Here is a 12,558-nt window from a genome sequence, read left to right on the forward strand (position 1 = left end):
AAACTGGCTAGTCTAGTGCTAGACTAGTTTGCTGGTTGTAGAGAAATCCTACAACCTCTACAATTTGATGCCACTCCATTCATGTTTACATTTTATGAAGAAGAAAGTTGCTCTCTGTGTCTTCAGATGTTTTTGTGTCGTTTCCTTCAGTGGTTCTTGGGGCAGCGCCCCCTCCAGGCTGGGAGGGAAACAGGTTTTTCAAGGTTGGATTGGCAATAACTGAACACATGAGTAAATGTTCTGGAATGAAAAGTATTATGTATTTAAATGTATTTAAGTTAATTTCTGCTAACGCTGCCATACATGAGGGAACCCAAAACTACAGAGGGTTGTTTTGTTCTGCTTAAGTCAACATAAAATATCTTGTCTCATGGAGTTTCCCACTACAGGAATATACAGCGAGTCTGTGATTAGTGATGCATAATGTGGGTTGTCCTCTGGGAATTTCTGGTTTGTTCAGTCCAATTAGCAGGGTTAGCTATTCTGCCTGAGCGATGTATTGAGTCGTCGTCTCTTGTGCCATAATTGTATCTACAAGCTGCTGCTGGGGACAAATTGATGTGCTTCTATGCAATTTACTCAACATTACATCTTTACTTAAATTATTCTAATGTATTTATTTTTAAACTGTTGGAGAGAAGTCCCAGCTGGCTTCAGTGAAAGACCAAATGAAAGGAAGTCAAAGTCAAAGAGCATGCAGAAGGATGAAAAGAGTGAAATATTCATAGGTCACATGTCGTTGCCACGCTTTTAAGTGTGTTTTCATGGCGGATCTGTTTAGAAATAGTTTCTCCAAGTGCCTCAGAACGGAATCTGAAAGGAAACCAGCCAACGGGGAAAATCCTTAATTAGCACACTTTGTCAGTGTCCAAGCTGTGCTCATACTGAATTCAGGCCAACGTCAGCCAACAGCACAGTACATATTGATTCAGCAGATCACAAAGACGGCGCTTGTGTGACCGTTTTATGAAATGCAGTGGCGCTCTCCACCCTAACCCCACGCGCCCGCGCTCCATCTTAATTTAGGTGCCTCCATGCTTCCCCTAATTTAAATATTTACCAGGCGCCCCACCAACATCCACAGTCCTCCACCCTTCATTTGCATTCTGATGCGGAGGCCAGCGGGGCAGAGCGACTTCAGAACAAAGCGGCGTGTCATCAGCGTTTGCTCACTCAGAGCTGAAATTAGCGGGGACCTTTTGGCTCCGGCTCCAGCGGCACAAGTGCCTCTCTTAAATTGGCCGTGAGGGATCGCGAGACCGCCGGGACGACCAAACGGGCCGGCTCACGTTCTGAATGGGCAATGGTACAAAATCCCTTCACAGGCCAAAGTTAAGCAGCAAGACTTGGGATTGTTAGCTACAGGGTGGTAATATCAGAGCTGTGGCTGAAGTAGTTCAAAGTTTTACTTTAATAATTTGCTGCAGGTCAGGACATTTATTTCAGGAGATGACACTAGACAGAGCTAATGGAACATTTTTGTTCTTCCATTTGGGTTTCTGTTGCTCCTAAAAACAGCCCAAGCACTTAAAAAAAGGACATCCAGACATTTTTTATGCAGTAAAATAGTTTTTGGTGTTTGGAAAATGAGCCAATTTAAAATTGGCCGTTGTACTGCTGTACAATGGCTGCTGGAAAAGACAAAGTGTTTTGTTGTTGACTTTCCATCCAGAAACTACTTACTACATTCTTGTTGGTTGTGCAGAAGGCTCCACTTCTGCTTTTCAAAGAGTATGGTTTTGAAAGGAGCTCAAAATAGGCAGAACTGACCAGACTGAAATCTCATGTGAGGAAAATAATTACTTGTGTTAAAAATTTTCATGCGAAAAATTCATGCTTTATTTGAACGAATTAACAGAAACAGAAATTGACAAAATATTTTTGCTAATGGAAATAACTAAAAACGGTAATTGAATGGGAAAAACTATAACTAACTGGGACTGTACCATACTTTTATAAAACTAAGTAAAAATACAGGAATTATAGATTTTATGTTAATGAATACATTTATTTGCTTATCAATCTGATGTCAAATTGCTTTTTTTCCCACACAAGCAGTAAAACTAGAAGGCAAAAGTTTTTACTCATCAGTAATTTAATCCAATCTTTTAAAATAGTCTTCATTACCAAATTAATGTTCACATAATCAAAATACTTTGACTTTTTTTTATTTCTGCAAATAAAAATGAACTAAACAACCAAAACTACTACTAGTACTAATGAAAACTAACAAATATACTCTAAAAACTAACTTAAACTAAATTAGAAAAAAATAATAGTAAACTACAATGAAAAACCCAAACTATTACAACAATTTGTTTTAACGTGTTTTGAGACGTTTTCTGGATTTTATTCCATTTTCAGGCTCTGAATCCAGATGCGAACAGCAGGATGAGTGAGACGCTGAGCAGCAGAAAGTGTGAGTTGACGGGGTCGACTTGGAGTCTCTGAAACCTTCATATTGATGAATATTTTGTGGCCTGGAGGATTTCCAGCAGAGTGAGGCATCAGGCCGGTCGGCTAAGCTGCTCGGATTACTTTAAGGCACCGACGTAAACATTCTGCTGCGCTTCCCATGCAGTCGCCTTTGAGCCTGATGCAGAGAGACAGCGACACTGAGGATACCGCGGGAACCCGGGCAGAGGTCTGAATAAACAAACAGCTGCTTGGAGCTGTGAGCGCCGAGTCAGCAGACCAAACACACGACTTCTTCACACCCAGACAAATGCCATGACTTCCCAATTCAGGGGACAAGCTAAGAGTTTATTCACTCCTTCTTTGTTGTTCCTTGTAATAAATAGACAGAATGCATAACTAAAGATCTGCTGGATAATAATAATAGAAGGAGAGTAATTTTCTTCCACAGTGGGTCTAACTGAAATGTCCTTGTTTGCGCTTAAGCTTAAAAATCACATTAAAGGAGAAAACCTTGGACATAAATTTACATTTAAAGTTTGTTTACACTTTTGAAGTCTGAACCCAACATGCAGTTTTCAGTCGTTAACAGGGATCTATTATGCAAAACTCACTTTCCCTAGTTTTTCTACTTTCATTTGTTTCTCAGATGTTTATAAAAAACAACAGAGCACTAAAAAACCCACCAAGACAGGTTCTGGTGTCTGGAAAACAAGCCGTTTTAAAAGTCTCCAGACTAGAGTCGTACTGCGTCGTTACCTAGCAACTCCAGCCGAGTTCTGCCCGTTACCTGGCAACAAAAGCTGAGCTCCAGCATGTTTGGTCAGCTGGTTTTACTGCTGTACAAAGTGTTTTGTTGTCGACTCACCAAGCAGAAACCAGTTGCTGGATTCTTGTTGGTTGTGTTGCTGTGATGGATTAAATAGATTTTCAGCAACAATTTTTTTAAAACAAATACAGCTCATTTAAAAGCCTTAAATTTATATACGTTCGTTTAAAACTTTAAGGATACACAGACTCTCTATATCATTTTGTGGTAATTTAGTAATTCGTGGCAATAAATCAAATTTATTTGATTAGAAAATTTCAGCAACAAGGCAGTTCAGTTGTTTACATCATAAAAACAAACAAGCGAGTATTTTCATTCTTCTAAAAATTTAAATATATAGTTTACAATAACTCTCTAAATCAAAATATAAAGCTTTATTAACATTTTAAGTACAAATCTTAATATTTATTAATATGTATGTATTAAGTAAAATGTTTAATATTTACTTACTATTTTACAGAAATATCCAGTACATATTAAGTAAAATTCTCAGTTATGTTGCTCTAAAAGAGAGAAAAAAACATTTTATAGACCAACAAAATAAAAAACAGAACCAAAATGGTAAGTCACTGGTAAAAGTCTTCTTAATCAATATTGTTAAAATATTTCCTGTTTTTTGTCCCTTAATGCAAAACGTTTGGAGGGAACGTCCAGCAGCAGAAGGCAGATTTTATTTTCATATGTAACTGACAGAGACGCTGGTGTATAAATAGAAAGCAGCCGTCAAACTGCCAACCACTGAACGCCAATCAAGTCTTCCTCTTCCTGCTGCTGCCATCTGCTTCCTGAAGAGCACTTCAAAAAAGTTACATGTCCAAGCTTAATAAAATCTGCATTTTACACACAAACAGCTTCTGTTCTGTGTTTGTTTACGGACGTCTTCATTTCCTCGTTGACGTTTAGCCTCATATTGACTGAATGTGGCAGCGTTGGAGCGCGGGATGTTAGCCGAGTCGTTAGCCGGGTTTCACATCGACAGCAGAGACAATAAACAGACCAAAAAAACAAAAACAACAACGCAGCTTCACATGAAGAGGATCATCAGAAGTCTGATTATCAGGGTTATGCTGTTAGTTTATCAGATCTGAAGCTGATTTAGTTTAAAAAGAAGATTTGGCAAAGAAGTTATTCTGTGTTTGTGTCTCTTCTATGGAGGCTTATTAGAGCCACTGTACAAAGAAAACAAATCAGTAGTAAATCTGCACCAAAACTCAGAAATTTTGAGATTATTCTCAGAAATTTTCTAGAAAAACATAGAAATTTCAGAGATCAACAATTTACGAGAAAACCGTCACATTTTGAGATAAATTTCAAAAGTTTTATAGAACTTTTTTTCATTTATTTCTGAGCTCAAAAAGTTGTAAATCTGAGGCAAAAAAAAAAAAAAAACAACGGTAAAATTTTGAGCTTAATTTCAGAAATTGTTTCTACTTTGATTGTCCAAATTCATGGAGAAGATAAAATATTCTTCAGTATCCATATATTTATGCATTTATCAGCATTTATTCATACAAATATCAAAGTTATGACTGTGGCAGTCAAGGCAGAGATATTCTCTTATTTCCATGCTGGTTTTTACACCAAACCAAACTTTGACCTTCACAAACGTAATAAAGCCATGCAACCCAGAAATGAAAACGCCACATCCTGCGAACCGACAGGTGTGTTTTTATCACTTCTATTAACGATCATCTGCAGCTTCAGCGCCTCTTGAACTGCCAGGAAATAAACGATGATTTCTCTGGTGACTGACAGGAAATCATGTTATCATCTTATCTCTGCACCGTTTCCATCCAGCAGACGGTTTATTTTCCCGGGCAGATGTTTGGCTTTTGGTGCAGGTTTGTGTTGTGGTCAGAGGAGCGATAAGAAGAGAAAACACAAATGCAAAACCAGCAAGATAAATCAGCAAAGACTGAACTTTAATAAACTAACTGATAAGACAAAACAAAGCGGGGAAAAAACTTTAAATCAGTGAAAAATCACAACACAGGGAAGGAACTGAGAAAACACAAAGATAATGCGATAATTTAAATAAATACACGCCTGAATGATGATAGTTTAGAACATAAAGTTAACAAGAAAGTAACTCAGATCTGATGAACAAGCATGAAAATCGATGGAAAGGCAGGAAAAACTGGAAACAAATGAAGCATTTCTGGAAAATTAAACTGAAATAATGATGAAAATAATATGCAAATTGTTACGATGCAACAACAGCAAAACTAAACAGCAAAATTCAAATCAAACTACATTAGTAAAACAGTGTGTGAAGGCGCAGTAAACAGAAAGCTTCATTAAACCAGATGAAACAATCGGTTTGTGTTGATGTGTTTTCATCCTAAACGACGACAAAACTCAGTGAACATCAAGGCTAACAATAAGATACTCAAAGAGAACAGAGACCGCTCCAAAAGCAGGAAGTGGACTACAGTGCAGGGCATTCTGGGTAAATTCAACCAAACCAAACGTGTTAGCTTAGCGCTAGCAGGAGAAATGGCTCGTGGTTTTTTACCAAAGACAAAAGAGAAATCCTCCAACCCCTAAAATATAACAGCACCTGTTTTTTGTTACCCTTTCATGAAGGAGGAAGTTGCACTCAGTCGTTTCCTCCAGTGGTTCTAGGTGCAGCGCCCCCACAGGCCAGGAGGGGAACCGGTTTGGTTGGTTTGACCCAGAGAAGAGAGAAAGAACCACAGTAGCTGAAAGTGGAGAAAATGTTGCAGTTTTGGTCCCAAATTGAATCGAATACAGCCGCAAGAAACTCATGCTGAGATTTTAAGTTTTCTATTTTCAGCTCAGACTGTTTGGTCAAGCTGCCAATCAGAGACACTTGTTTGATTTCTAAGACCTGCTGAGTTTTTAAAAACCCTTCAGATCCTGATTAGAACCTGTCATTATGAACATCTGGAGCAACATGTAAAAGCTGGTGAGCTCCAGTGCTGCAGCGCCGCGGCCGGACGAAGTCAGCCTTCGTTCCAGGAAGAAACGGCAGCTTTGTTGAGTCGAGTCAGACTGAGTGGTTTGCACTTCGGTCTCCGTCGGAGGCGTCCGTCACTGCGGGACAGGAACGGCGTATCGCTGCAGATTCATGAACGCAGCATGAAGCTTCTCAGGACTTTGTAAAAGTCAAGAGCAACACTTCATGTTTTCTTCATATTTAGTTTCCAGGAAATGAGAGCAAAGCCTGTTGCAATAAGTCAGTTTATTGAACGATAAATTAAAACAAGCTTATTGATTTCCATTTGTACGAGTTTACCTTTTTCTCTTTTGACTATTTCTAGGAAAAACAGGATGATAAAAGTTTGAAGGACGGTTTTGTTTACATGTTTTCTAGTTTCAGTGTTAAATGTTTGTTAATGTTTTCTCCTGTACCGTTATATCACTTCAAAATAGTCTCAAAACAATATTATAATTTATCGCTGTAACTTTAATGCAAAATTGATTACAGTGAGGGGAATGTTCCTTTATTAAAGCTTTACAACTTTTATAAAGTTATTCAAAACAATTCTAGATATTTTCATGTAAAATTGATTTTTAATTAAGTTTTTTGTTGTGTTTCTTTTTGGTAGTTTGAAAATGTATTCTTTTCCTTTATGTTTCAATTTGAAGATGTTTTTATTCTAAAACCATAAAAATGTCAAAATAAAAACTAATTTTCCGCAGTAGTTTTGATAAACTACTGTAATTTAGCTGGACCAAGTGGAAAAATTGAGTTTCCTGACTGATTCAGGTGATATCTGAAGATTTCTGCTCTGCTTTTGTTCTGCACAGAAACTTGTGATCAGGACATAAAGTCGCCTAATCAGACGGATAAATCAGCCATGATATGAGAGCGGCGCGTGAATGTTAATCCATTCAGTCAGAAGCATGAATGTTAATGTGGGCTGAGTGAAGCCGGCCACATCTGATTACATCTAATCACCTCTGATCTCGCAGGTCTGCATGCAAACACAAAGAACAGGATTAAACACTCCCATTATTTACCATAAAACTCGCCTCAACCCCCAGGACACCAATGTGGAAAACTGAGTCTAAAAATGATCATCAGAGACAAACTCAGCCTCTTCTCATCTTCCTTTAGGCTCCAAAATCAAGATTAATGATGTGCGTTATTTGGTGGAACAGCGCTTCAGAAACACACCCTCCTTCCTCCACAGGAGCTTTACTAGCTAGCTGCTATTCAAAGTGACACTCAATTAGCTGCGCGGCGGCCTGGGAGCGCTGAGTAATTGGCTGCTGTTGTGCCTTTGAGCATATATGTAAAAAGTAACTGCAGTGGGAATCTTTCTGTAGAGTTTGCAAACATTTAAGTTCCAGTCAAAGGGAATCTATTGTTCAAAATTAAAATTTTGCATGTTTTTGTTTTTCTTATGGGTTTTTACTGTTTCGAAAAAAAAATTGACCAAGTGTTTAAAAAAAGAAACCCACCAATCTGCTTTGAGTGTCTGGAAAATGAGCTGTTTCAAAAACCTCCAGAATGTAAATCTGCAGGTACTGCCTTGTTGCCTAGCAACCCCAGCGGAGTTCTGCCTTGTTGCCTAGCAACCCCAGCGGAGTTCTGCCTTGTTGCCTAGCAACCCAAGTGGAGCTCCTGAATGTTTGGTCAACTGGTTTAGTTAAATAAATGTAACAGAATAGAAAAATAAACAAATAATAATATTAATGATTAGTATTTTATTTTCACACTCCAGAACTGTCATTTTAAGATAAATTTCAATAAAATAAGATCATAAAAAGAGTAAATTTCCAATAAAAAAAACTTGAAATACCTTGTCAAAATAAGTTACCTGGCTAGCTTATTTTAGCTAGATATATAAATATGTAAGCCAACTAGCTAAGATATTTTAGCAACAAGTTTCTTCCAGGGGAATGGATAATAAAAGTAAAAACATTAAAAAATTTAACACATTTAGAAACCAGGGCTGAATTCTTGTTGATTGAGCAGGAGGCTCCACTTCTGCTTTTCAAAGATGGACGGTTGCATAATTGCGTATCTGTTTGCAGCCATATTGAAAGGGGCTAAAAAGAAAAAGCAGAAATGAGCAGACAAAAATCTCATTATCAAAGATTTTGTACAAAATCTTTGATGATCATGTTTTGAATAGGCCATAGACCGATCCTAACAGGTCACCTTTAAATGTACAAATATATTGAGAAATGAAGAAATAAATCATTTCAGTGTTACATGGATTGATTTTATACTGTACATAATGCAATCCATAGATTATTATGTAAAATCAGAAAACAAATAATGAAGTTCCTGATCTTGAAATGTTTAAGTTGACCAACATTTAATTGATTTCTGGTCTCAGAGACTCTTTGTTTTCTGAATGTTTGTCATGTCGGATGCCTGCGGATTAAACTGGAGACGTTTCCTCGTTTCACCCAGTTTCATCATTCAGTTTTGCTGCCATGAACCTCGGTGATGATCTGTAACAGCCAGTCGTGTCAAGCATGTTTAGCTGTTTGCTGCTTGTCACATGATGTGAAAGTCTCAGCTGGAATCTGTTGCCTAGACGACCGTCTCAATAAAAACTGAACCCATTCGGTTTCAGTGACATGTTCAGCTTGCTGATAAAATAAGAAGAGTACAGTTTGGAGAGTTTTATTCTGTTTATTCTACACAATTAAAAACACTTTGGAAAAATTTGAATTTTAGAAAACAACAATAATTACAATTATGTGTTAGGGTCATTATGGAGGGTGTACAAAAAAATGGATGGATGGATGGATGGATGGATGGATGGATGGATGGATGGATGGATGGAAAACCAAAAAACTTTTGACTTTTCAAAAGCAAAATTGCTCACAGTAAGAGTAGTGATACTTCATAATAAAGTTACTCAAACTCAGTAAAAATAATCCTAAAATCACAATATTTTTTCAAAAAGTTACTCAAGCAAAAGTAAAGTGATGAAGACCTGATGCATGTTATTTTTTATATCTGGAAATTTTGCACATTTTTACCTCCAACGCTGGAGGAAAAAAAGATGCTTTTTTTACATACTATCCAAAATCTGTTACGTAAAAGAACCTGGAGATGTAGGTATTATTAATTTAGTGCAGTGCGCCACAGCAAAGGGAAAAATAACGGCGAAAAAACATCGAAGAACAAGTGAAACCACTGTTTTCTCGCTCTCTGTGTCGACTGACAACAGCTCCACTAGTGTATCAGGACTCAACACCAAAAACATTCTAACATTTATCACACAAAAACAGAACATTACAGTTTTATGTTTTCAGGCTTGATGTTTATTTTGTGTTTATTAATAAGTGCCTGGTGAGGTAGATTAGCTACTGCTGCTATAAGCTAATCTAACACTGCAGAGGTAGATTAGCTACTGCTGCTATAAGCTAATCTAACACTGCAGAGGTAGATTAGCTCATTTCAGCAACTTCTCTACTGATGATCCGTCAGAGTTGGTGTTTAGATCGCCTTTTATTTTATTTTTTAACTTAACTGAAACACACCAAATTCCACAACGCATCTACATGTTAACGTTGTCATAGTCAAGCTAGCATAACTGAACTACTTCCCTCTTCCTTTCAGTTTTTTTCTTTGTTGAAACTTATCTAGTTGTTACAGTACCAAAGCTCTGCCTCCCTTTTTCTCTTGTATATCACGCATAAATTTAAGATTCATCTTGATATATTAACAGCTTAACAGCTAATACCAATGCTAATCTTTGTCAGCTAAAAGTTTTTTGCCCCCCAGCAGGAAGCTAAGGGGCGGGGTCTTGATGATGTCATGTTGCAACATGCCTGTAGTCCAGATTTACTAATTAAATCCTGTGTTTGTGTTGCATTTGTTAGCATCTAATGCGCCCAGACTGAATCTAAGACGTATTGAATACAATATTATATATAGATAGTAAAACAATTCAATCCTGTTTATGCTTTTTCAATGATTCAAGTATAAAATGTTCAGTTTCTTTCCTTCAACAAATCCAAGTCATAACATGTTGAAAGAAGCAGAATTCAACAAACGAGTTTTTTTAATCCATTTTTCTTTACGAGTTTCTGAAACCGTAATCAGCTTCAGACGGAGTTGAACCTTAAATCCCCCGTGAGAGTGATGGCTCGTCTTTTCACTGAACGCCTCTTTTCAGAGCCCGCTGTGAATTACGGTCCTCTCAGATTTGTTTTTCCCAGATTCTGAAGGATTAATTTGCTCAGTTGGCGGCCGAAGCCTCCAGAGAAAAACGTAGAACGGTCACCGATTCCTTTCATGCTGTTCAAACAAACACCCTCTTTTGTCTTAATCGCTAATTTAAATTACAAAACTCCACCAACCAACAGCTCACATGTCCTCTGTGAGAAAATGTAGGACGTCCAGCGTCAAATATACGTTTTATTTCATGATTACGTCGAGAAAGTCTAATCGAATGAACACAGAATGTGTAAATTACTTAATAAAAATCAAAGTCAATGTTCTGAAATAAATGAAAAAGGTTTTGTTAAAATAAATTATCAACCCCCTCCAGCTGGTGTGATTGTTGAGTCTTTACAGTGAAATACGATGTTTTAGTGGTTGGTATAATTGACCCTTATGGCTACAGTTCGTTTTTGTGGATTTTTCTCAGATTTGTAACTTAAAATTAATTGTGGAAAACTGAAAATTTGTAGATTTTTTGTAAAAAGTTCTAAAAGAAAAAGCAGTTTGGGATGCTACTAGCTAAAATTTGATAAGTGCTTATTTAAAGGAGGATTGTAGATGTTAGCTTCTGTGAATATCGACCCACATGAAGGTATATTTAGTGTCTGAACTATTGAAATAGGCAGTTATGGGAGTTTTAGATCTGAAGAAACAATTTATGTTATTCACCAGCAGCTGTGAGCATCTGTACTGGGAAATCCACTGCAAATGTAGAAAAAATGTGGAAGAAAAATCATTTTTAGAGTGCCAGGCTCATTGCTGAGGCCTTTTCCAACTATAAAAATGTTTTTATGTCAGTCGTTGCTCTGATGGCGACCGTTTTATTTCAGTACCTTTGAGCAGGAGTTCCTCATTTCACACTGGAAACCAGAAAGTTACCAAGTATTTTTGGTCATGTGGAAATATCATAGTGCACTTGAAATAAGACAAAACTAACTTAGACGTAACTTTTCAGCACGATATCTTTTCAGTCAATAACTGCTTGATATTGTTGTAAAATGTGATTATTTTACCTCTAACCTGGGAAAATGTTTTTTTTTTTTTGTCTTATTTTAAGGACACTGGGAGATTTTCACTGGAAACTAGACAAAAATATTTGGTAAAAGTTTGTGTTTTTGCAGTGAACAAATCTGTATTGGCCTTGAACTGCAGTTTGGGGGCCGCAAAAAAATCAACCCAAGGACAACAAATGGCCCGCGCGCCACATTTTGACACCCGCAGCTTAAGACATTTTACTGCTGACAGAGACGTTGTTGGGCTCGTCTCTTCTAAAGGAGGATGTTGTTTACGACAACGCTTCATAAGATAAAACTGCAGAATTAAATGCGTAACGGCTAAACTTTAGAAATTTGGTAAAACCAGATAAAATCAGAATCCAGTTAATGAATCACAACCGATTAATAAAAAATGCACTTATAATTAGGTATAATTTGGTGAACAGACTCTGGGATAAATGGCTCATTTATTCATTTTGGATTTAAAACAAAGAAGAAGATGAGGTCAAAAGAGCGAAATATGCATCTAAATATTCTTACTGTCATGAAACCATTAATTCTGCTTTGTCCCAAAACAATATGCAGACATAAATAAGCTGATTACAGTCATCAACTGGAGTAAAAAATGTCAAAGAGGCTTAAAAACAAAATTTATCTAAAATAAGTGACACAGTGATGAGATGAAACGCAGCAGCCTGAGGACACCTGTGAGACAGTAAACTGGATTCATTAATCGCTGACAGTTTGTCAACCTCATTACGTCAATTTGCAGGTTTCTCCTCCAAACTGCATGCGGTGGAGTGACCAGGTGCTGCTGCTCACCTGCTCCACAGCGTTCCTGTAAAGGCTGTCATTAAGGAGCCCATTACTTCTGATTAGCTCTGTTCTGCATAATTAATGAAAAGGCAGTTTTGTCCAGATGGCTATTTTGTCACAAAGACATTATTCAACCTTGTTGAGCCACAGAAACACTTAGTCGGACTTTTCTAACTGCAGAGATTCAAAGTTTGTTTCTGGATCAACTTAAATCTAAAGCAAATAAAGGAGATTATTTCTGTTTTAGTTTCTAATTGTCTATACGATGTAACAATTAATTTATCAATAGATTATCCTGACGATTAATCAGACAAAATGTTTACTCATGCTGCAAATTTTTCATT

This window comes from Gambusia affinis, linkage group LG11, assembly GCF_019740435.1.
Source record: "Gambusia affinis linkage group LG11, SWU_Gaff_1.0, whole genome shotgun sequence".
In the NCBI taxonomy this organism is placed as follows: domain Eukaryota; kingdom Metazoa; phylum Chordata; class Actinopteri; order Cyprinodontiformes; family Poeciliidae; genus Gambusia; species Gambusia affinis.